The sequence below is a fragment of the Cupressus sempervirens genome, chromosome 4 (genome assembly GCF_028749045.1).
Source record: "Cupressus sempervirens isolate cs-2001-9-10 chromosome 4, ASM2874904v1, whole genome shotgun sequence".
Lineage (NCBI taxonomy): Eukaryota > Viridiplantae > Streptophyta > Pinopsida > Cupressales > Cupressaceae > Cupressus > Cupressus sempervirens.
In genome coordinates this window covers 178,940,868-178,963,265 of record NC_143121.1, presented here as the reverse complement: position 1 = coordinate 178,963,265, position 22,398 = coordinate 178,940,868, and the positions used below count along the sequence as shown (strand labels likewise).

The following is a 22,398-nucleotide window of genomic DNA, read 5'->3' as shown; positions in this document are numbered from 1 at the left end:
ATTATTCTTTCTCTCTTTCTTTATTTAATGTTTTATCAATTGATATAATATTATATCCATTTGATATAGGATAACAATAAATGATATATATTTAATATTTGTTTATTTTACTTTATCAATGCAATCATAAATATAAATTATATTTATTGATTTATTTATCTTTTATTAACTTTATTATTATGAAAATTGATCTTGGAAATGGGGGGCATTACACTAGGGCATACCAACAGTGAGATCTAGTGCTAGTGTTAGATCTCATAACCTGAACAGAAGAACAATATGCGGGATGAGAGTATTTGTAACGGTCAACATCATAGTCCATGAAACCATGAAGATGATGGAGAAACTAGATCAAGTAAAAAATGGTCACAAGCGTAAAAGGATGAGCTCCAAACTTGACTAATACAATGCTGTGGGGGGTGAGTTTGTGACATGTAATGATGCACTGTAAAAACATCTGAACACGCTCAATAGAAGCCCAATCAAAAGCAAAAAGAGAAGGCCTCCAAACCATTGAACCATAAAGAACAATCAATCTAACCAAGGAGTCCAAGAGGGACAACTTGGACAAAATGTCCTGAAAATGATGTCTAAAACACTATCTCTCAATCATGGCTAGAGACCCCATGCCCTTACCTCGATTGAAGAGCTGGTCTCAAACTAAAGTAGGGTCCCGAAAACTTAACTACGAGATACATGTATGAAGAAGTGATCTTAATCTCTTGTCCTTGGAAAAGGAGATGAAGACGAGAGGTCTTTAAGTAGTTAAAGATCATAACACGAGTCTTAGCTAGATTGACCACAAGCTGACGCTGATCACAAAAAGAGGCCAGACTGTAAATTGTCAGGAGAAGAGGCTAGGAGAACTACATCATCAGCAAAAAGGAGAATGGAGATCAAAACCTGATGGATGTGAGTTCACAAGAAAATCCTTGAGCTCATCAATATACAATCCAAACAAAGTAGGAGAAGAGGGCAGCCCTATTTCACACCAGTGGTGCTCTGAATCAGATCAGAAAAGCCATCCAGAGTCCTGAGCCTACCAGTCACCTTCTCGTACAATCTCATAATGGCAGTCAAAAGCATATCAGAGATACCAATTTGACTAAGTCTCTAAAATAAGGCCATCCTAGGAACAGAATCAAAAGCCTTACAAAAATCCACAAAACAATAGTAGACTTTCTCAGAGTGATGCCTAGCCTCTTCGATAATAACTCTCATCGTGAAGATGTGATTCATAGTTTGATAGTGTTACATCCCAATTTTCAACCCAATTTAAAATGATCATATAGTTGTTGAGGTTCACATGAAGTCAGTTGACAGTTAAATTTGTTATAATCTTTTGAAATGGTAAGATGGTTAGTCGTTATAATTTCATTTGAAGGTAACATACTAGTTGATTATATATCATGAATTCATGGAATTTAAAAGGCGATTGGCCATTATGGTTATTTATGACTTGTTATGGTAATATGATTTAACTGCAGAGAATTTCCTTGCAAGGAGCATGTCAAAGGGGTGGAAGCATTGTCAGAAAAGAATTTGGGCACAGGAGCATCACCATCACTAGGCAAATGGGTATGAATCGCGAATCACCATGGTTGAGGACCTAGCGACTGCATAGCAGGATACACACATTAGACATGCATGAGCTATTAAATAAACATTTAAAATATTAACTTAATTAATGCATACCTCAAATGGCTTTTGGTTGACTATTCCACATCATTTTAATACATATTTATGTACGTACATAGATATAAGTTAAATGTGACATCATAGTATTATTTTATACAAGATTTTATCTATTTAATATGTACATTTAAATGCATGTACAAGAAGATAAAATAAATCTTCCAAGATGAAACATGTATTTAGATATACATATTTATGAGGTACGACCTTAGATAAACATTTAATATGTGCCATCTTAATAAAATATATTTACGTGCAAGTAAATAAATATGTTTATATTATTCTTTTGATTTGTAACCTTTCAAATTCTTTTCCTTATTTATTCAATTCTTTATTTGAAACCAAAATCAATCTAGGGATGCTTCTACAAACACCCAGGTTAGTCCATAAATATCACTTAGGATCAAATAACAATTACCATCTAGTACCACTATATCAAAATCAAATGACGATTACCATTAAATACTACTTATATCAATTAGGGCATCGATTACCAATGGATCATTTAGGGCATCACATACCACTGTATCAATTAGAGCATCAATTACCATTGGATCATTTAGGGCATCAGATACCACTGTATCATTTAGGACATCAGATACCACTGTATCCTTTAGTACATTAGATACCACTGTATCTTTTGGGGCGTCAGATACCTCTATTTCATTCCTTTTCTTCCTTTTGCTAACTGTGGCAATAACATAAGATTAGAAGATATGCTCATAATCATTATTCTTATAAATGAAAGACTTAAATAACAATCCTATAGATATATTCCATATTCAGTTGGAAGGTCAACTGATCTAAATGGTTACCAATTACATTGACGAGAAAGGTTGCTTTTAATAAAGGAAAATATCTGAAACAATGATATATAACAAATCCATTTTATCTTTTTACTTGAATAAACATCACAAAAGTAAAATACCTATTACCAATAAATGTTTGAATGCTCAACTTATCTTTATCTGATGCACATCTTGCCATCTCGTGGAGAGGGGAAATATTGTTAGGGGCTTAACCACCCAACTTCAGACCTTCAACTTATCTCCACACATTTTCTAACTAGAAAGGACCTCCCTACCCGGAATAGACATGGAACACTTTGTTAGCCACTGAGCATTCCTAGTACTTAATCACACCACTCGACATGACAATAGAGAATGAATTGGACATGCATAAGCTATTAAACGATTTTCCTTTTTAAAATAATAAATAATTGTTATGTTGCATCTGATTCTGTTTCATGTTATTGCAAATCTCACCTCTTTGTTGGAGTTGATGAAATCCAACTCCGAAGATGCCCAAGATCACCTGCATGCAATAACCTGTCAAAGGGAAGCCAAGGAAGGAAGAGCGTGGAGCAAGGGAAAAACCCTAAACCAACATGAAATAGAAGAAGATATTGCAACACAAGAAAATATGTATTTACAATATGCAAGAATGAGATACAATGAGAGAGAGGCTGCTTATAAAGGCCTCATGGAAGCTTGTAGAACAAGCTGGAAGGTGGTAGAAGATAAGGTTGACAACTAAGCACTCTTCCACAAAAAGGTGGAACATGCTAGAAGGGAACAAACTCTCGTGTTGTCAACAACTCATCACCACATACATTAGATACTAAATATTAAATAAATGCATTAACCTAAGTAAGCTTAAATAAATAGAAAAAATAATAAATAATTAATTATTTACTCTAACACCCTCTTAAGCTCACAAAACTAAGAAATGCAAAAATGGGTCTCGACAACAAGGCCATGTTAGGTACTCATGTACAAAGTAAAGAGATGCAACCTCTGTAAACGGGGAAAGAGAGAAAACCACATGGGAAAAACCCTCCACCAAAAAGTGGAAAGAACCAGTGAAGAACTGAAGAAGCCTCCAACTAGGCAATGTCCCCTTAAATAGGAACAAAGAGTGATCATGAAAAGCATCACTGAAGCATAAAGAAGCTGCAAAATTTGCCATCAGAAAGAAACTGCTGATTTGAAGAACCACCAAGGAAGAAGATGGCACGAACCGAGCGTATCTATATGGTAGACGATCCATCTCACCGAAATGCATAGGTAGCCAACCACTGCAATCGCCTCGTATATAGGATCAACCACTGAATACATAGTTCACACTATCGAACCATCGAACCACAGATGCATTAGAACAATAGCATAACCTCCCCTTAATGCAAATGGGGTGAGATGACAGGCAACTGAAAAGATAGGCCAAAGTCTCCTACAGACGAACCAAGAACGACGAGAGAGGAAGAGGTACAAACACCTATAAAAACACGGTCACACTGACGCTGCATGGGGCTAATGTAGTGGAAGGGACACTCACTTGACAAAGTGAGAAGGCCTAAAATAGCAAACAACTATCTCCCTCATAGTGCTTTATAAAAATAGTGCATGTATAACTGACTCAAAACAACGTTCATGATCTCGAAATGCAAAAGTGACACTTTATCCCAGTGCGTATACAAAAGAGCTTACAAATGATGTCTACAATGATCAAAATAGGAAAAATGCTGACACAAAAGATAGGACAGCCCAAAACAAAAAAAACCTGCTAGAAAAACGATCCTCGGACCTAAAACACTCAAGATATCCACCATATAGAAAAAACGCCAAAAACATGATAGAAAGAGCATGGGCCAAAATGTAAGGAAAAGGACTACATTTCTGAAAAGATGACAAAACTAGCTTTCCAAAAATATAACGTTTTCAAAAAACTAACATGGGACCAAAAGATATACATGCCGGAGTCAAAAACAGAACTTCTGACTTCAACACAAAAACGGACAATAGAAATGCATCAAAACCTAAAAAATATCTGCACCAATCTCTCCGTCTTGGAACCAGCTTTCCGGCGCTTCTTTCAGATCGAAAAAATACCTCCTTATGCTCAAGTATGGCCAAAAAACTGAAGGTAAGTCCAAAATGACCTTGAAGAAGAGGTGCAAGAAGATGGGTGATGCAGTGTTGACGTTATGCTAATGTTAGCATTTCACGAGCCTCAAATTGACGGCCAGTCAGCCGTTGCAGCAAAAAAGAGGCCACGTGGAAAAATATGATGTGGCAGGGGTGACGTGGTGGGTCCATGTGGCAAGGTAACATGTGGCACCCAGGCCACGTGTCACCCCTGCAGGTTGTGAACTGTGCTACGAACGCTGATGCAGGCTACTAAATGTGCAGAGCTCGGAACAAGCGCAGCGGAGCGATGTGCGAGCTAAATACACTGACGGAGGTGGTCGAAAGAGGTTGCGCCGCCGGTGGAGAGAACCAGAGTGCAGCCGATGGAGCTGAGGCGTGGGCCGGGAGGCGGAAAGGAGGCACGTCGGCGTCAGGCTGAGCCCAAGCGGTTCTCGGGTGGCCCCGCGGTGGCCGTTGGGCGGCGCCGCGGTGGCGTGGCTCTAAAATGATTTTTTTTTTTTTTTTAAAAAACCCTGCGACCGTACGATTCGTACGGAGAAGCCCTCCAACCAAAATTTTTTTGCATCCCGGAGCTCTGTCTCCAAAATCGACAAGTTTTATATGAATCTTGATTGCAAACGGCCTTCCGGATCCAATGGTAGTGTCCATTTGGGCTCAATGTGCTTCGAAAATTTGCTGTTCCCCCGATTTGAAGAAAAATGCAAAAACAAACTAGGGTTTGTGACTTCAAATCACAACTTCAAAAATCCTTCAACGAAGCAACAACAGGAAGGCTCTGATACCATGTTGGAGTTGATGAAATTCAACTCCGAAGATGCCCAAGATCACCTGCATGCAATAACTTGACAAAGGGAAGTCAAGGAAGGATGATCGTGGAGCAAGGGAAAAACTCTAAACGGACATGAGAGAGAAGAAGATATTGCAACACAAGAAAATATGTATTTACAATATGCAAGAATGAGATACAATGAGAGAGAGGCTGCTTATAAAGGCCTCATGGAAGCTTGTAGAACAAGTTGGAAGGTGGTAGAAGGTAAGGTTGACAACTAAGCACTCTTTCACAAAAAGGTGGAACATGCTAGAAGGGAATAAACTCCCGTGTTGTCAACAACTCATCACTACATACATTAAATACTAAATATTAAATAAATGCATTAACCTAAGTAAGCTTAAGTAAATAGAATAAATAATTAATAATTATTTATTTACTCTAACACTCTTCACCCTTCTCCTTGGCCATATAGCCAGGTGAGTCTTAGGTGTTTAAATCTCAGAGTAATCAGCTCTATCAGTTGATCCTCAGCTTGATATAAAATATTACATGTTTTCAACATATCGCATTTTTGTGACCTAAGAAATATAATTTTAAGACTTGCAAAATAAATACCATTTGATTCTAACATTTAGCAGTAAAATAAAGATGTGAAATCATATCATAAACAATCGGTCTTGACTTATCATGAGAAGTTTTTGACTTAAAGAGGAACTATCCAATGATATCAAACAAGGATGTTGCACGACATTTCAAGAATTTGTAGTTTATTGTTGTAAATACAATGCAGTGGTATCTGATAAAAACATATTATGAATCTATTTGATATGGTAAGTCAACCACATAACTTGGTAAGTTTAGACATATTGGAGCCTTGGCTGGATGCTATTAAACAGTTCCTTCATAGAAATAACTTCAAACACAGATCTCAGTGTGATTACCAATCACGTTTTTCAGCAAAAGTATTCAATGAAATGGTCAAATCGTGGCAAGGAAATATGCAAAGGAAAAAAAAAAATCATGAGGGATAATGCAGAGAGGTATCGTGAGTAATGAGACCCAATGGTCTCTCACAGCTTCATAATATAAAGAAGTATTCGAAAATTTTTGGCTTCCAAGAAGTCGTAACTTAAAAAGAAAGGACTTGGCTTCTTGAATGTCGATATGCCAAATGTGAATTTTGGTTTCAAGTAAAGAATTGAATAAATAAGGAAAATAATTTGAAATGTTACAAATCAAAAGAATAATATACACATATTTATTTACTTGCACATAAATATATTTTATTAAGATGACATATTAAATGTTTATCCAAGGTCATAGCTCATAAATATGTATATCTAAATACATGTTTCATCTTGGAAGATTAATTTTATCTTCTTCTACATGCATTTAAATGTACGTATTTAATAGATAAAATCTTGTATAAAATAATACTATGATGTCATCTTTAATTTATATTTGTGTATGTACATAAATATATATTAAAATGATGTGGTGGAAAAGTCAACTAAAAGCCATTTGTAGTATGCATTAATTAAGTTACTATTTTAAATGTTTATTTAATAGCTCATGCATGTCTAATGTGTGCATCCTGTTATGCAGTCACTAGGTCCTCAACCATGGTGATTCACGATTCATACCCATTTGCCCAGTGATGGTGATGCTTCTGTGCCCAATTCTTTTTTGATAATGCCTCCACTCCTTTGACGTGCTCCTTACAAGGAAATTCTTTGTAGTTAAATCATATTACCATAACAAGTTGTTAATCATAAATAATCATAATGGCTAACTGCCTTTTCAATTCCATGAATTCATGATAAATAATCACCTAGCATGGTACCTTCATGTGAAATTATAACGACTAACCATCTTACCATTTCATAGGATTATAACACATTTAACTGTCAATTGACTTCATGTGAACCTCAACGGCTATATGATCATTTTAAATTGGGTTGAAAATTGGGATGTAACATACCATTCGCCTTGTGTTTCATCGCCCACGATGAACTTGAAATTGTAACGAACATTATAAAGGAGCATTTAAAATTGGGCCAAAATTTGGAATGTAACGCACCATTCCCCTTTGTGTTCCATCGTCCTTGATGATCTCAGCAATTTTTAGACACTAAAAGAATATTCCTAATACAAGAGGTATATATAGCATCATGATATCATTTCTTTTCAAAATTGAATCAAAATTTAAGTCATGATCAAAATTCATGGTCTATTATTTCTTTATCTCAATACTTCCAGAAAAACACCTGCATGATATCATAAAATCTAAAATGAAACACACACTCACTTGAGTTTACCATATTTGTGGTCATATCAATATTTTTTGAGTTGATCATGTTTTAGGATATTCTCTCTTATATTCTTGTCTCACTCATGTAGACTCTCACCATATCATTAGTCCAATTATCATATTGATATCTTTGTTATAAGAGAATTTTTAGTGTTCAATAATTAAGAGTAGGATAAGTATTCAAAATTTGCAATTCTTCAACTAACATATTCTAGATCATAACTTGATCATATAAGTTAAATGATTCGTACATACCGTCTAGCATGTGGTACTCATTAATGAGTAGACCATCCTTCATAGATCACTTGAAAAGGATTAGTGGATCCATGCCTTTCATTTATGTAACCTTGGCCTTCGTGCTCATCTTATCACAATAACATTTCATTAGAATAATTCTCTCATGATAGTGCTTTATCTCTAAAATAATATAAAGCAACTCAGTAAGTCTTGTTATTTCCTTATCATAAAGTCAATATCACATGTGTATTATACATGTATGGTAGTGTTTCTAAGGGTTAAAACATGATATACTCTGAAAGACCATCATACATCCAATCAAAATCATAGAGGTTATGTTTAACATGGTACCACACTATATGTATCCCAATCTTCTAGCACTTGGACTACATGCCCACACGTAATTCCTGAGATGGGGTGCAGCTTGAATGTTTGTATGTTTTGTCTACCATTTTCCAATTGTGGATTTGACTCTAAGTCCACAAAACTCTTACATTTCCATGGAACTCTACCTTTCATGCTGAAAAATATATATATATATTTTTTGTTGCTCAACCCCTCCTTAGGTCATGGATTGATCATAAGCATCAAAAACAAATTTACATAGAGTTCTTATCGAGTAGCTCATCTGAGTATGCACATCATTCGCTTGTAAATATTTGGAAGTTTATCTTTTCCATTTGTGTGACCTAGGCTTTCATGCCCATCTTGTCAGTGTAATGTTCCAAGGAAAAACTCAAGTTAAACAAAAGTTACATCTATAAATAGGCATTGATAGTTTCAGTTATGCAAGTGTGTTTACTCCATATTGGAACACAAAATGGCCTTCTTTTCGTCTAATCGACATCAGAAAGGATTATCATTGTTAAAAAAATGAGTTCACAAAATCTTGATTCACACTTTTGTTTTTCCTTCAGTTCAAGTCCAAAATAGATAACAAAATATTCCTACCATTTCATATGAAAAGGAATATAATTGCATAAAGTAAATGCTAGGAACATTCAATTGAAAATAAATATTTAGCCATCATTAGGGTTTAGATAACACCCCATCAGGGTTATAGTAACTAGTTTGTATTGTGCAAGCCTTGGCATGTAACTTTGGCATTAAACTCTGATGCTGCTGTGAATAGTGCAACTCCCAAATATATATAGCAGTATGACTACAAAATTTGCATACAGTGTGACAACATCAGGAAATAACAGTATTGTATGTATATTACTCTTCAAGTACAGCAGATCCCATACAACATTTTTTCTAACTTGGATTATAGAGAAATAATTACTGAATGAGTTCACACATAAGTAGTTATGTTTAAAGCACAAACACATGGTATTACAAACATAGACAAGGAAATAATGGAATCTGTATACTGCAACTGCTAATAAACTGGACTGCTCATCTATGACATACTCTTCAAGGTCACTGTTCTGGAGCTGTCAATGCCCAGTCACTCTGCTACCTGTATTGGTTACTGGAATCTGTCTTGGTGTGAAGGCCTTGACCCGTGGTCTCCCTGTTCTTCTACGCCACCTCACTTATGTCGGCTAAGTATCAATCCCTGTATATGAATGAATGAGCCACGCACAGATCCTCTATCAATCCTTTGGGGCAGCATTCGGAGCTCTAATCACTGTTGTATCAGACTGCTGGAGCTACCCATACTCCACTTCCCAATCAGATAAGTATCATACTGTTGGGACAGCATTCGGATGCTCTAATTGCTGTTGTATCAGACAAGTATCAGACTACTGTTATATCAGACTGTTGAGGGAATTCTGGATTTGTTTTACCAGTCAGTTGGATAGACCTTTGTCTCAATACTGCAACCCGTGCCTCCTGTAGTGTAGCTGCCATAAATATCTGCAGAACTTCCTCTCTTAATCAGACCTCCACCTCTGATTATGCTGCAGTCTGCAAGTATTAATAAGGCTTGGAGAGTTACGTTGAGTGCCTTGGATTTTCTTCTGGTCCTCACGTGGCTCTTGGCTCTTGGCTCTATCTTTACGTAGCTGCTGAAGTAACCATCCACCCAAGGAACTGCTCAGCTAACGTAAAAGATGTTGTTTAGTAATGAATGAACCTACTGTCCAGTAAACTTCAAGTCTGGTGTAAAATGCACAAAGAAGACTCGGGCTATGTCCAGCTTCCCACTTCCTAAGGGGTTTCGTCCCTAAGAAGAACAGTCACATTTAAGCAACCGATAAGGCTTTGAATAATAACATATATTCATGGTGTCCATCCCAATGTAGCTCCACACTTTTATAACCTCGATATGAGGGAAGACACAAACAACTAGGCAATGTGGGATTAAAAGCCAATTTCCTTTTTTAGTCACTTAAGTCACTTTATAACTTTATAACATTAAAGTATTTAAATAAATTACTTAAGTCACTTGAACTTTAATATTTCTTGAAATACTTATTTGATTGCCATGCCATCTGAAATAGGAATCTCTCCTCATAATTCCCAATGTGACCAAATACACTTTCTAAAAATAGAAAGGGTCCATCTCTATTACCCGACTTACTATACATAGTAAGTATGGCAAATGGAGTCCAAATGCCATCGAATGAAGGCCAAATCCATAAATCGCTGAAAGTTGGAGATGAATTGATCCTCAGAAGACCTTCTAACCATCCTCATTAGCCTACGAGGGTCCAATATTAGGCTAATCCCTGAAATTCTGATGCTGGCAACTAATGGGGACATTAAATATTGTCATCATAAATTTATTTCAGTTTGCATCGAATATACATTGCAGTGAGCATTGTAATAAACATCAATTATTGTGCATTGAACATATTTATAAATAGATCAGATTTCACATTTAGCTTGCATTACTTGCTTAATTCAACAATTTGATGTATTAAGTAGGGAATATTAGAAAAAATAGTCTCAGGAATTCTGAATAGTGAAAAAGAGGACTTTACATAGGTAAAGAAGAATTTTAGTTTTGAAACTTGACAAAATATGAAATTTCATTTGGGCACAACAGAAGGGCTGATGTGGGTCACAGGTCAGATTTTGTAATGGTCACGACTCATCCGATCCATCTCCTAACCATATGTGGTTCATATCTTTGTATTTATATGTGTTTGGTTTGTTTTTGAGGTGTGTAGTTTACAAGGCATAGGTTGATGAGCAAATGTATCTGGAGTGGGGAGGGAGTATCAGGTGATATAAGTTTTAACCAGGAGTATATGTAATTTGTAATACTAATAAGTTTTAGACTTATTCACGGTCTTTCCAAGTTCACTTCTGCAGACTATAATTTTTCAGCAATTGTTTGATGTATGGGTGTTCATCTTTTTCTGCCTGACATACTTTATTAGAGTAAGTTTCATCGATGTCAAACCTCATTAAGGTATTTGGAAGTTAGTACACAATAATATCTAAGTATTCTAACTAATCTTTGCTTATGTATATATTTCCTGTAAATGAATATTTTACAGCTATAGCACTTGTATAGCTATGGTACGTAGGCAACAAATATCATATCTGGCATTTCTTTTCATTTGTTTGTAACTATTCCTAATATTAGGGATGCTTTTATATCTCTCTGAGCAGGTAGTTCCAGCACTGGACACTCATACCAAAATTTTTTCCACACCATTCACTATGGAGGTATTTCTTGTAACCTATGATGGGTACCTTGGTTTTTGGCACATTTAACTGGCTTCATTCTGTTTGTATGATTCTGTTATAAATGGTTTAAAAATAACATGGCACTTATCATCTCATACTGAGATTACGAGTTAGTGATTTAGTTCTAACTTTATTCTACATTCTGTGTATGTCAAAATGACTTTTAAGTTTTAAACTTTATTCTACATTTGGTTTATGTCAGAATGACTTTTAAATTAGTATAGTCTACCAAGCTTCCAAAGCTTATAGAATGGCTTACACAACAAAGAAACATGTCACTAGCCTAACATGGGCAAGCAATAAACAGTAATTTCGTTAAACCTTTTGTCATAGATATAACATATAAGCTCGGTAGATTTTGACATATAATATATGCTATAAATAGCTCATAAAAAGGCGATTGGAAGATTACAAAATTGAAGCCAAGACTAGACTGACCGTCTTCAACATGAGAGAGAGGTTCAATGCTGGACCATTTGAAGTAGAACCTATTCGAGTTACACACTCAATACCTGATTGTTGTGGGTTGGTGCTTCGTTGTGAAGACGGGACAGTTTTTCACACAGGAGATTGGAAGGTAGATGTCTCATTCTGAATCTTAATATGTCATTGAATAAAAATATCTGTTGAATGATGTGCATCATCGCCATTATAAGAACACACAGATGCTGATGTGTTGAATCTTGCCGTGCTTTACAGATCGATGAGTCTCCTTTGGATGGAAGAAGCTTTGATCGTGTTGCATTAGAAGAGCTTTCAAAAGAAGGCATTACATTGGTAAGTTCTGGAAGCTATCATATATTACCTGCATATTGAAGTCATATGGTCATTTTTATCTGAAGGCCTCTTAGTGCTTATAAATTATTTATTTGATGTATTTGTTGTCAAATTATGACTATATAATAATTTTGAGAGGCAACAAACACTGCTCATGTCATACCCAATGAAATGGCATACATAGATGTATGCATGCATACATTCATAGCAGATTTTTTTTTTTTTGGGGGGAAAAGTTGGCGAACCAGAAGATTAAGATTTTTTTCTGGAACACAGGATTTAATTGGGAAACAATCAGTCCACAAATTATGAAGTATTGCTTTTCACCCATTTACGTTCATAACATTTATTAAATTGTATCAGACAATGCAAAGTGCGTAGTGCCTAAATGATAAGTAGTTGCTAATAGTTTTCAAGGTCAAAGTTACAGTATACATTGTACAAAGTTGTAAAAGATCAGATGTAGCTAATTTACTTTTGCTGCTGCAAAAGGGAATTACATTAGAGGGCTGCAGGCTTTATGACAAATCTCTGGGGTCAGAGATTCCTCCGAGGCATTCAACCACATCACAATCAAGTTTGGCCTGCATTAGGATATTAAAATCATCAACAGAACTTTTTTGATAATCTATATATGTATTTATCCAAAAAAATCTAAAACGATGTGGGGTATTTTTAGCATTTGACTTGTGAGTGAGCTTAAATAAATGACAAAAATGCATGTAAAATCAAGTGGCCAATTCAGATTTGGTTTTGGTTTGAGTTCACAATAAAGAAAATTTTCCCCATAAGTTTACTATGGCTGTTTAGGCTGTACATTATATATATGTAAATCTCTATGGAAATACTAATATACAATATACAGTAATACATTTTAAATACATACGTGAATTTATAATATTTATAGTTAAAAAATAAAAATAAATATTTAATATTTGAAAAAACCTAGATAAGATAAGTATATTAATGTCCAACAAGTGACCACAAAATGGGTCAAAGTGAGTAATGGAGCATGATAGAAACCCAATAATAGTAGCACCAAATGGTGACCAGAAACAGCAAGAAAAAAAAGTAAAGGACAAGCAAAGACCCTGACAAGCCGGCGGGTGGAAAGGGAGAGAAGGCAACTCCACCACAAAAAACAAAAGTAAGGACCAGGAGAGACAAAGAAGAACCCTTTGAACCAATGCCAATGGATGCTGTTGTGTCTGTCTCTAGAGGTGTCTCGTACTTGAGGAAGTGGTGGACCTAGAGCTAGATCTCTATAAATAGGGTTTCTTGGGTCTCACGGATCTATATTACGAAGGCAGATCCAAGTGCCTGTTAAGAAAATGAACGCATACAGACAATGAACACGAACAACAGAATTATATTCGCAATAGTAGATGATTGCCTATTTACAATGATCCTAGACGAGATATAAATACTACCGCCGAACCTTCCCGAAGGAGTCCGTCGGCCACAATTATTCTATCCGCTTACAAACTATTTACCGCTGGACCATCGGCTACAGAAACACTACCGGACCGTCGGCTACAAAAACACTGCCGGAGCCATCCAGTCGGCTAACACCATTCCCTCCAAAAAAACAGTCGTCTCCTGACGACTCACAAAATTAGGAGACAACTTACAGACTACAGAAAAACTAGAGAGAAGGGGGCATCCCAGAAGCGTGGTGCGGGCGACGTAACTCATACACCTGTTCTGTCCTGATGCGGAGATCTGTCTGGATCTGAGAGTTGACTTCGATGGCCTCCTTTAGAAGAAGTGCCGCGTCCATGGCCTGCGTCCTGGCTACCTGCATCTCGTGCTCAGCCGCATCCTTATCGCGAACTGTTGCCTCTGTACTTTGCTTAGCCAAGTCCTTCTCCTGCACCGCGGCTGCCAAATCTGTCAGTAGTGCTGCCCGTTCTGTGGCCCATGCTGCTTGCTGGTCGGCCAAGTCGGCGGCTAGCTTTTGTCTAGCCTCAGTCTTAGTTGCCAATGATCGCTCTGCTGCAACCCTGTTTGCCTCCGCACGCTAACGACTGTAGTAAACATCTTTGTACAGTCCCACAACCTCATGTGCCAGCTTCATCATAGGAGTGTCAATGGGTCCCAATTCCGGCTCCGTGGCCCAATCTGCCAGCATCTCAGCTGTCTCCGTTGCCGGCCAGCCCCTGTCTATAAAGCAAGTCTCGAATCGCTGAGGACGAATCCCACGGATATATGCTCTGATCAAGTGCCACTCCCTCTGCCGAGTCAGGGCTTGAATTGCCACATTGTGGCCCTTCTTCAATGCAGATTTCATAGTCCTGAGGTAATCCCGACACCTGTCCTCATCTGACCCATAGTCCTCCTTGGCGAAGGCCTCCAATGACCATTCTGCATCACTGTTTCCCTCCTCATCAGCGGGAGCCATGCCCACATCCGGTGCCGCCGTCTGTGTTGTTGGCGCAACCATAGCATGTGGCCTTCCCTCCTCTTGAATCTGAGGCTGGGGTTCCGCTGGCCATGTTTCTGAACGCCTAGGAGACTGAATGGAGGGACCCCGCTTCGCCGGAGTGAGTCGGAACTGCTGCCTCAAAAACTCACTAGCTCTATCCATCACCTTCGGTTGGTTGACCGATGCAAGTTTCATGTTCATCTCCAGTACTGGCTGTGCTGACTCGGCCTGTGCTAAAAAAGATGATGAAACGGTGACCACTGCATCACAATCAATGACCTCCAACCGAACCTGCGGCTCAGACTGTGGTAGTGGTGACTGTGCGACAGTGACATCCGCTGGTGCAATTGGAATCACCTCCGCTACAGCCGTCGGCAATGGCTCGACAACTATCCGTGGAATGGCATCCGTTACTGCGTGTGGAACCACCTCCGCCACTGTCCGTGGGACATCTGCCTCCGCTGGAGGAGTCATAAGAACCGGGGCATGGCGCTGACCAAAGGCTAGAATGACCGTCGAAGAGGTAGTCAAGTGTGCTGAAGTTGACAGCTGAGGCGAGGTAAAGAATGCGGGCCCACTACCTGCTGGCTCACCGTCAACTTCAGCCGATGTGCTCTCCTCTTCTTCCATAGATTCAGCCCCGTCACTCATCGAAGTGCCCTCCCTTCCGCTATCTGTCTCTTTGGAAGGGGCCAATTCGCGGAGTACTTTCTTGTGGCCAACTGCTGACCCTCCTGTATCTAGGTGTCGCCAGTAGAATATGGGAGGCTCCCCGTCTGTCAACTTGCCCCGTGGAGGAGCCTCAAAGCCATCCATTGGAATCTGGTTAGCTGCTGCCTCTAGAAACAACCCGATGGTATGGTGCGGCATGAAAAATGTTCGATGCTGGAGCGTCATGAATTCTTCCATCCTGTTGGCAAGCACTGAGGCCCAATCATATACCACTCCTTGCATGATACCATTCATAAACACAATCTGTGGTAATGCGATATCTGAAGCTCGGGTGGCACCTGTCAACCTGCTCTTGATGACGTCCATGATACAACGCCAATGACCCTCTCGAATAAAGTCCCTGCGAAGCCCTCTGCACCTTGTCCCCTGAACTGCTGCCTCCTTCTCCATGAGTGTAAGGTCCCTGCATACTAGAGCTATCCAATGCTCCTTCCATTCTTGTGATAGTTTGTGATTCTTTATTTCCACTTTCTTCCCGCCAGGGCCAGGAATGCCGAAGACCCTGGTGAAGTCTCTCGGTTTAAAGGACACCCTCATCCGCTGCTTTTTGTACAAGAATGTACTTGTTCTGCTCTGGACACTATATGTCTCTATCATGGTGCACAATACTGATTCGAACATCCGAATGGAAAAGATGGGAAGCTGAATAGCCCAATGTACCTGTGCTCGCATCAAAATCTGTTTAATCTAGTCTGCCTCTGGGGTCTCCTGCCACCACTTTCGGCATTCGCTTCCACTAAGGCTCTCAAACTGGACGGTGAGATAAGTGAGTTCTTCCTTGGTCTTCTGTTTCTTGCTACTGGAACCGGAGGGGCCTGCAACTTGAATTCCCGACGCCAAAACTCTTGAATTCTTCTCCATATTTGCTACCAACTGACTCTTCCACGGCTTCCGCTTGCCTGTTGACTCCATGTAGAAAAATGGTTTATTCCTCCTATTGCATGCAAGCCGAACCAAAGAAGTGCTAGCTAGATAACCATCCGCGCAGTACCATCCGTGGAAGGGAAAAAACGAGCCGCAGAAGAGCTTCAGACCACGCACCGGCTATTTAAATTTCCCACGGAGAAAGTCTGAGACGGAGGAGGTTGAAGTGTCTTAACCCGCGGCTATTCTCTTTTCTACCCGCGGCCCCTGTGGTGGAGACGTAATGGCTTGAGGGCCCGCGGGACTTTATCTTCTCCCGCGGACCATTAGCTTCAATTTCTTTTGCGCTGACCGCCACTACACACTCATAAACTTCTATGCACTTTTGTAAGAAGAACTGAAGGGTTTCGTATCTCTATAGTAGATTTTCCACGAGCCCTAACAAACCTCACTCCCCTGTAATGATTTTTTCGATCATTCCTCGAAACAACAGTTTCAGAATTCATCGTCTCATATGAGATTTCATCGTTAAGTAAGAAATGGGCGATTGCTTTCAAACAACGGGCTTCATCGGATTTCTGACAATCTGCATTTGGACTGCAAAGCAAATTATTCCCACCATTCTGCAAAATAAGTTTTCTCCTGAAAATGCGACGGCTCTTGAAAACGCGACGGAGCACGACTAAGTTTTTCTTCTTGTCTGTCGTCAGGGAATTCAGACCATCCTCATGGTTGCCATGGTCCCGGGAGAGTTGAATGAAGACGCCTTTATCTGCCAACTGCGCGTCAATGAATTTCCATACCCTGTTTCATAGTTCTGAATGTACCATTGGCTTGTTTGCTGCGTTTCTTCAGCGGAAGCTGTTGCTCGCGGAAGCTTTTTAGTCTTCTCCGACGCCCGCGGGGCTTTATTTTCTTCGCGGAAGCTGTTGCCCGTGGGGCCTCCGTTTGGTGTTGTTCGTGGGACCTCCGGCCGGTGTTGCCCGCGGGGCCTTTCCGCAGCTCTTTTATTTATTTATTTATTTTTTATTGTTTGTTTCAATTTTTTTTTTTTTTCAATTCCTCAAATAACAAGGGTACCTGGGGCATCTTTGGACGCCGCCGCCGCCAGAGAGTGCTGTGCTGATGACAAGGAAGGATTCAACGACGGCGAGAACTTCCTTACACGATATGGTTTCAATTTGGACCCGTTAACTGGCTGAGCTATCTCCTGTCCGTCCAAGGTTGCCAATTTCATTGCCCCAGTGTCGCCAATTTCTCGGATCTGATACGGTCCAACCCATCGCACTTTGAATTTGCTTCTTGATTTCATTACGGCCGTCATACTTCAGTACTAACTGTCCCGACTGAAATCTACTACATTTCAGATGCTTATCATGCCAGAGTTTGCATCTGTTTTGCGCCACTTCTGTTGCCCACTGTGCCAGCAACCGTTTCTCCTCCAATTTATTCAAATTATTCAATCGCTCTTGGAGGCTTCCGTTATCATCCAGTTTGTTTTCCAACGCTATTCGGAGACTTGGAATCACGAATTCTGCGGGGACCACTGCTTCCTGTCCAAACATTAACTGGAATGGTGTGTGCCCGGTCGTCACTTTGTATGCCGTGCGGTACGCCCAGAGGGCAGCAGGTAAGTTCTCTTCCTAATCCGCACCTTCCACCGTGCAGGATTTGTAGATGATGGATACCAAAATTTTATTGGTGGCCTCTGCCTGCCCGTTTGCTCTTGGATAGTACGGACTCGATAGTGAATGATAAATCTTGAACTGAGTGGTGAGCAGTCGAATAACATGATTAACAAAATGACCTCCACTATCACTTGTTAATTGTAATGGGATTCCATACCTTGTGATGATCTGTTCATAAATACATTTCGCGGTACTGACGGCCAAGTTATCTGGTAGTGCACGGGCCTCCACCCACTTGGTCAGGTACTCCGTTGCAACAATGATGTAGCGACACCGTCGAGTCTTGCTTAGCCTCAGAGGTCCAATGAAATCTAGTCCCCATCGCTCAAAAAGTTCCTGCGCATGAGAGGGTTGAAGTGGCATGAAATCTCTCCTCAGCGGCTTCCTAGTCCGTTGGCAAGTGTCACATCCGACGACCCATTCTTGTGCATCATTGTACACCATCGGCCACCAGAGTCCTGCGAGCAATATCTTCCGTGTAGTGGTGTCAGGCCCCATGTGTCCGCTTGCGGGACCCTCATGTGCTTCTTTTAAAACCTGCTGTATCTCTTCTTCCAACACACACCCTCGAAGAATATGATCCGGCCCCATTTTGTAGAGCAACCCATTGATTAATTGAAATGTACGACTCCTGATTATCAACTTGCGCTTATCATTTGGTGACATCCCCGTGGGAAACTGTCCTGTTGAGAGGTATTCACCAATATTCCTGTACCATTCCGGCAGCACCCCAATCTGAAACAGCTGTGCGTCAGGGAAGTCGTCATTTACACCCTCCGCTGGTTCCCTTGTTTTGATCCGTGACAGGTGGTCGGCACTGACGTGTTTCTTTCCTGGTCGGACAATGATTTTGAAAGTAAATTCCTGCAACAGTAGCAACCATCGGCTAATCCTCCCTTGGATGACGGGTTTGTTAATCATGTACAACAGGGCCTGGTGATCAACATAAAACACAAACGGTGTAGCAAGCAAATAATGGCAGAATTTTTGCACAGCATAAACCATTCCCAAAGCTTCTCTTTCAGTCGTGCTGTAGTTCTGCTCGGCCTTTGATAGCAATCGGCTGGCAAAGTATATTGGATGATCCAATCCGTGATTACCAGTCTGTGCCAGGGTTGCGCCGATCGCATAATTGGAGGCATCCACATGAACATGAAATTCTTTATTCCAATCCGGATATGCCAAGATGGGTGCCGTAGCCAGTCGTACCTTTAGCCCTTCAAATGCCTCATCCTACTCTTTCTCCCATCTAAATGCTTCTTCCTTGCACGTTAGCTTATCTAACGGCTGGGACACCTTGGCAAAATTTTTAATAAATCTCCGATAATAACCTATGTGTCCGAGAAAAGATTTTACCTCCGTGACATTAGTAGATGGGTGCATTTCTAGAATGACTCTCACCTTGTCGGGATCCGTCTTTAATCCTTCCGTACAGACAATGTGTCCGAGCAGTCTGCCGTGTGGAACCATGAATCGGCACTTCTTGGGGTTCAATGCTAGCCGGGCCCTGCGACATCTCTCCATACACTCACCAAGTGCTGCCAGGTGTCCGTCCTCTGTGCTAAATATTGACCAATCATCCAAGAAGGCCTTGAAATTTCCCACAGACATCTTGTCGAAGATATGCAGTATAATCCGCTGGAATGTGGCCGGTGCATTACACAACCCAAAAGGCATTCGATTGTACGCGTAGACCCCATCTTCAACAACAAACGTCGTCTTCAACTTATCTTCCTCCGCTATAGAAATCTAATTATATTCGGAGAACCCGTCCATAAAAGAGTAGATTTCATGTCCCGCTACCTCCTCCAGAATGCTATCTGTGAATGGAATCGGAAAAGGATCTTTGATTGTCACTGCATTCAGGCATCTGAAATCAACGCATATCCGGATTTGAATAGTATCCTTTTTCAAGGAAATGACTATTGGTGACACCCATTCGCTGGTCTGTACTTTGAAGATAATGCCAGCGTCCAGCATCCGGTTGATTTCCTCCGTAACGCGTGCGGCATAGTTCTTATTCATCCTGTAGGGTCGCTTCCGTACAGGTACAGCTCCGTCCACCAGCGAAATGTGGTGCACACACAATTCTGGCGGTACTCCTTTGAGGTCCTTATATGTCCATGCAAACACATCCTTGTAGTCCATAAATATCTTGAATGCCGCAGCCTTCAGTACTAGATCCCAATTATCTCCGATTAGTATGTTCTTCGGCTCTGCCTCGTCCCCCAAATTCATTGTTTGCAGTGGAGCTTCGTTGTACTTAATTGTCTGTCCTGTACTGAATGCATGGGCGGGTGTAACATCCAACTGTGCCTCCCCCTCCATTACTTCAGTAAACTCCTTTGGATATTCGTTCTTAATTGACAGAACATTACAGTTGTGAAATAATTCATAGTCCCCCATTTGCCAGTGATAGAGACCGTTGACGAAATCCAAGTCGTCATCCGTTGTTCCTCCGTCCAATCGGAGGACACCCTCCTGATCCGGTTCCATCCGTTGTCTACCTTCATCCTCCTCTCCGTCAGAATCTAACGACAGAGCCTCTTCCCCTACCATTTGGGTATGCAGATCAATGACGAATCGGCGGCCTTTACTTTCCAAGGATAAAGTGTTCTTCTTCCAGTTGTGTTGAGCTCTTGCTTCGATAAGCCACCCGCGGCCCAGGATGGCATCATAGCCTTTCCTTTTCAATGGAATCACCACAAAATCCATGAGGAACGGCTGGGTGCCAATGGTTACCGGTTGTGCCATGAGGATACCTAGTGGTTTAATTCCATGTTGATCGGCGGTCAGTAGCTGAAACCTGGGAGGCCACAATGTCGGCTGTCCAAGTTTCCTCCAAGTTTCTTCTGGCAATACATTTACGCCGGACCCTCCGTCCACTATGGTGTCTGTGAGAACATGTCCAAGTATCCCCATCTCGACAATTGCAGGGTGCCGTCCTGATGTCAGCGCCAGCAGCATCTGGTCTTCTCCTCCCGTAACAATTTCCTTTTCTTTCTGTCGACTTGGTTCTCTTGGTGACTTTTCCTTCTCGAGGCTTGCTTCTCCTGCCATATTGGAAAAAGCAAATCGAAGTTGGGGCATGGTGAGAAGCAAATCACTTACCTTTACTTGCACCTCCGTTTGCAAAAGTTGTCGTACTATGTTTTGTTCTGCTGAATTCCTTGCTGAAGTGGCGGTGGTGTCCGGAGGTGTTACTGCTTGAGATACTCTGCCAACCTCTGCCCGTGCTACCGCAAACTTCTTTTGTTCTTCGGCGGGGTCCAGGTATCCTTTTGCTTGTTGCCGTGTAATGGCCAGAACTTCCTCCTCACTGGTTCCCACCGTGATCAAGTTCACTCCGGATTTTGGACATTTTGAGTCGTCGTGGTCGCCAGGTCCGCACCATCGGCACAATAGTTGAGGTGTATTTGCTGTTGGACATTCCCGCGCAAAATGTCCCCACAAGTTACATGCTCTGCACTGAATAATTGGTCGTCCGTTTGCATCATACTGAATCCGGCTTCTGCTTGTATTGGTATTATTGTTGTTATTTTGTCCATGCCGATTATTCCTGTAGCCTCCAGATGTGGCGCCGACGGCATTCGTGTTTCCATTGCTACCTGACGAGGAGGCCTCCTGTGTGAGAAGCACCTGCGGAGATCCTCTTGTTTTCATGTTAAAGGGGCAGTCCTTTGTGGAGTGTCCCATGATTTGACAGATGTCACAGAATTGGTTCTTCGGACACGATCCTTTAGTATGACCGTCGGTCTTACATTCCGTGCACCACAATTCATTACCTTTCGGCTCTTTTTGCATATTTTTAAACTCCTTCATCACTCGAACCATATCCTTCTGTAAGGCACGAACCTTTTTGTTACTACCTTCGTCGTCGCTGCTATCATCTCCAACAGATTCGTCGTCATCAAAGTCAGAGGAGCTGGTTTTCTTCTTCTTTGTCTTGTGCGCACTTTCAAGGTCCAGTGCTCTGTTATAAGCATCGGCATATGATGACGGTGGCACAATTTTCATCTTCCTCCACAATTTCGAGCGTAGGCCGTCCACAAACCATCTTTTCTGCAATCTGTTCGCTAGCTTGCTTTCCATTCTGTTTATTAAGTCCTTTAATCTCCTGGCATAGATGCGGACAGTTTTGTGCTTCCCTTGCTTGGTATTGAAAATTTCCGCTACGATTTCATTATCATCCCGCAAGAGTTTAAATTCCGCCAAGAACTCCTTTTTAATGTTATCCCAGGTATCTAGCTTCTGCGGATCCATATCCGAAAACCAATCAATCGCGACAACCTGTAGGGTTGCCGGAAATTGCCTGGCCCATT

At 40.7% G+C, this 22,398-nt stretch overlaps 1 pseudogene across 1 annotated transcript in view; it reads left to right on the top strand.

The window, feature by feature from the left end:
* Positions 1 to 22,398, top strand: part of LOC149560554 (ribonuclease J-like) — a 314,963-nt pseudogene that overhangs the window by 40,867 nt on the left and 251,698 nt on the right. Inside the window, exons 5-7 of the transcript XR_016363705.1 lie at positions 11,513 to 11,569; positions 11,976 to 12,167; positions 12,290 to 12,367. The product of XR_016363705.1 is annotated as a ribonuclease J-like (transcript). The remainder of the gene's footprint in view (positions 1 to 11,512; positions 11,570 to 11,975; positions 12,168 to 12,289; positions 12,368 to 22,398) is intronic.